At 50.6% G+C, this 3,175-nt stretch overlaps 1 protein-coding gene across 2 annotated transcripts in view; it reads right to left on the bottom strand.

The window, feature by feature from the left end:
- Nucleotides 1–3,175, bottom strand: part of SLC25A42 (solute carrier family 25 member 42) — a 22,383-nt gene that overhangs the window by 16,860 nt on the left and 2,348 nt on the right. The window contains exon 1 of one of the 2 annotated variants that reach the window (XM_035898204.1): nucleotides 2,966–3,152. The exons of the other annotated variant lie outside the window; for it this stretch is intronic. The gene's annotated coding sequence lies outside the window, so the exon portion shown is untranslated. Of the gene's footprint in view, nucleotides 1–2,965; nucleotides 3,153–3,175 lie in introns of those variants that run through there. 2 annotated transcript variants of the gene reach the window in all.

The raw sequence follows: 3,175 nt of genomic DNA, 5'->3' as shown, positions 1-3,175 counted from the left end.
CCCCCCCCGGCCCCACCCGCCTCTCAGGCAGTTGTAGGCAGCGATGAGGGCTCCCCTCAGCCTCCTCTGCTCCAGGCTGAACCCCCCCAGCTCCCCCAGCCGCTCCCCAGCAGCCTGGGGCTCCAGACCCCTCCCCAGCTTTGGGGCTCTCCTCTGGACACGCTCCAGCAACGTGAAGGTCGTCACAGAAACCGTTCACATGATTTTACAGAAGCGTTGACCAGGATACCCACTAAATGACAGTATGTGGAAGAGTTTCATATTTTTTACGTGCTTCCTTAGCTCCAAAGTGCAAAATAAACGCTCCTCCTGCCTCCCTCAGCCAGATAGAACTCGTCTGCCAAAAAACCTGAGGATAAAGATAGGAATTCTCTGTGTGGTTTTAGACTATCTGACTTGAATGACGCCAGTTGCTGAATACTACGAAATGGTTAAACCCAACCCCTGCTAGCAAAGCCAGCTGTATTATCCCGAGTCCAGGAGACTCGCATTTTGAACTAAGCTTAGAAGGAAGGCAGGAGCCGCAGGACAGAGCAAATCTTGGCAAGAAGAAACAGTGCTTCATTCTGCAGTTGCTAGAAGACGACTGTTGCTGGGAACACCTCAACTGTGCCTTCCCCAGCCAAAAACTGAAGACCAGTTCTTATCTGCAAAACAGATAACAGCTCTATCGGAGGGGGAGCGGAGCGCTTAAACGAGGGGGCTGAATCACAGGGGCCCTCTGCCGAACCCACCGCGTTTGCCAGATGGCAGTCGCCTTCCTTCAGGAGCAAAGGCAGAAAAACAACCAACTGCACATACAAAACCCCCAGCATCCTCCCAGCTTGAGTAGCTCGAACCCTCCTCTCAAAAATTATTTCTCAAAGGTAACGGCATAAAGAAATGACAATAAAATATTATATATGACCTCTCGGTCAGCAGGCCCGTGCACATTCAAGCTTTCCCATCAGTGGATCCTAGATGTATTCACATGGATGAACATCACCGCAGGCACAAGTGAGGTCCCAAAGTGACAGATCCCAGCACAGATTAAGTTTTTTAACTCAAACTGAGATCATTTGGAATACAAGCAACCCCCAGTCAATACATGAGCAATCTTGGCCAGGAACTATTTCAGCACAGCAACAGGTAATTACAATCTCTGCTCTAAAACCCCAGCAGTTTAAATTGCCTCTGAAAAAAAAAGGAAAATAGAGAACTAAAGACTCTTCCATCATTAAGCAGAATGACCCCCAAGCGTGCCGAGATGGCACTTCCTAACAGCAACACTTTCCACGTTGCCTGGACGTAGTCCTGCTGGACCGTGAGTTACCCACCCCCTGGTGCACTCGCTCTAAATCGTACAAAAATGAATGCAAAGTTAAGCATCAACTCTGCCTAGCCAAAGCACCGGAGATTTCAATTAAGTTTGATTACCTCGTGGTAACTCAGGCCTAGCAGCACTAACACATGACACAGCTCTGTCGTTAACTGCAAGACAGCAAGGAGCAGCAGATCTAAAGCACAACCAGAGAGTGAGGAACTCCTCCAACACTCACTTATTTCATGCCCTGGCGTTGAGCTGTTTGCGTTTCCCTTCACCTTTCCATACAACACAAGAAGTAACTGCCCTCCGTAAGACAGCTACCGGGAACACTTACACGTCACCTGGAAAACGGAGAACAGCGCTGCAGCGTGAAGCATCGGTATCAGTTTCACGTAAGGAAGGTACAAACCCAACTGCATCCTCCTACAATTAGCAGCAAAGTTACCAGAAGAAAATTATTCCTGGTTCCTGAGCTCTTTTCTACCAGCAAACCCGTCTGACCTGTACCAAGCCCATCTGCTTCACCAGGTAACCACACTCAGGGCTGTGTCGCTGCTCACCCTGTTTTGGGCAAGCTCTCGAAGCTGAGTTTAACACGCCAGATAGGCCTGAAACACGCACTCGCAGCAGGGATTGCCAGAGCCTGCGTACTAACTACAGACCAGGTCAAGCAAAAAGAAATTCTTGCAGTTCCTGACTCCCACTGCTGTGTTATCAAGAGCTGAAATTCCCCCGCCTGAAGCAATCACCGGGGCCAGAGAGTTCCTTCTGAAATCCACCACCAAGGACAGTCCCAGCCCCCGCCCCCACAGCAGCTCTTCTCCAGACCAACGTTCAGAGGTCCTGAACAACGATTTTGACTTTCTGGGGGAAAGAAAAATAAACATTGATTATCCACAGCTCTAGAAGGATGGAAAGATGCTCAGAGTTACCTAGAAGCCAGCCCTGGTGTTTTAGACACCCAATCACTCGACTATTTTTAAATACATTCACCTACAGGTTGTTGGTACGATTAGACCGACCCCCCGGTACCCTCCGTACACAGGCTCTCCTCCCTCAGCTGCTTCCCAACGCCCACAGAGATCTCTTCTGTTCCTTTACACACTCCCCCCCTTCGCCCAAACTAGAGTAATTTAAAAACCAGAATGTTTTCAAAACACCCTAAATTCCTCAAACCACAGGAAAACATCGGAGGAGCACACAACCTCCAGAAAAAGCTTCGCAGTTAACGTGCCCACAGGAGAAAGAGCCAAGCGACAGCAGACTCCAAACCCCCGCTATGCAGTTCGCTAAATTAACAGCCAACGGGAAAAACACAAAGGCAAACACACCTTCAACTCCTCCAAACTTCAGGGGAGCGCGGGTTTAAGGTCAACAACGCAACTGCAGCCCTGCGGTACAGCCAGCTGCACGTTTGCGTGCACAGAGAAGGTGGAACAGCGTTTCTTAACCCTGCGCAATCACTTCCAGCATTTTCCAGGCGTCTTTTCACGTTACAATTTCAGCCCAATCCGAGATGCTTCTCCCCTTTCCACGTTTGAAGGCAAAGCAGGAAAAGTCGCCCCCGCTCCGCAACTTTTTGCTTACGCTGAAGTAGGATGGAAGCAGAAGGCATGGAGAGATCCGCATCTAACGCGTTCCACGCCCTCCGGTACCTACCCCTCGGCAGAGGAACACAACTGGCCTTATCCTCAGGTACGCATCAGCTTAAAAACCCAACACAAAATCCCATCTGGCATCAAAACGTGCGTCTGGAGACACTCGCTCATGCGAGCCCCGCTTCCATCAGAGGACCTTGAAGGGAAGAGGAGCCTGACACGGGCGGGACAGGCCGGCAAGGCGGGGGGGCAGGGGCAGGCAGCAGGGGGG

The sequence above is a fragment of the Egretta garzetta genome, unplaced genomic scaffold (genome assembly GCF_000687185.1).
Source record: "Egretta garzetta isolate BGI_Z169 unplaced genomic scaffold, ASM68718v1 scaffold567, whole genome shotgun sequence".
Lineage (NCBI taxonomy): Eukaryota > Metazoa > Chordata > Aves > Pelecaniformes > Ardeidae > Egretta > Egretta garzetta.
Note: the sequence above shows the minus strand (reverse complement) of the source record. Positions and strands in the feature narration are given on the sequence as shown.